We start from the raw sequence: 238 nt of genomic DNA on the forward strand, positions 1-238 counted from the left end.
CTTCCTTCCTTCCTTCCTTCCTTCCTTCCTTCCTTCCTTCCTTCCTTGTTGCCTCTTTCTCCCTCCTTCTCTCCCTTCCTCCCTCCCTTCTTCTTTACCTCCTTCTTTTCTTTCTTCTTTCCTTGTTTCCTCCACTTGGCCATTGAACTCAAGGCATTGCACATTTTAAGAACACGTTATACTGCTGACCTTCACCTGAGCCTTATTGACCCTTTGTGAAGGCCTGTTATTTTTTGAC

The sequence above is a fragment of the Psammomys obesus genome, unplaced genomic scaffold, assembly GCF_907164565.1.
Source record: "Psammomys obesus unplaced genomic scaffold, mPsaObe1.curated_primary_1811, whole genome shotgun sequence".
Lineage (NCBI taxonomy): Eukaryota > Metazoa > Chordata > Mammalia > Rodentia > Muridae > Psammomys > Psammomys obesus.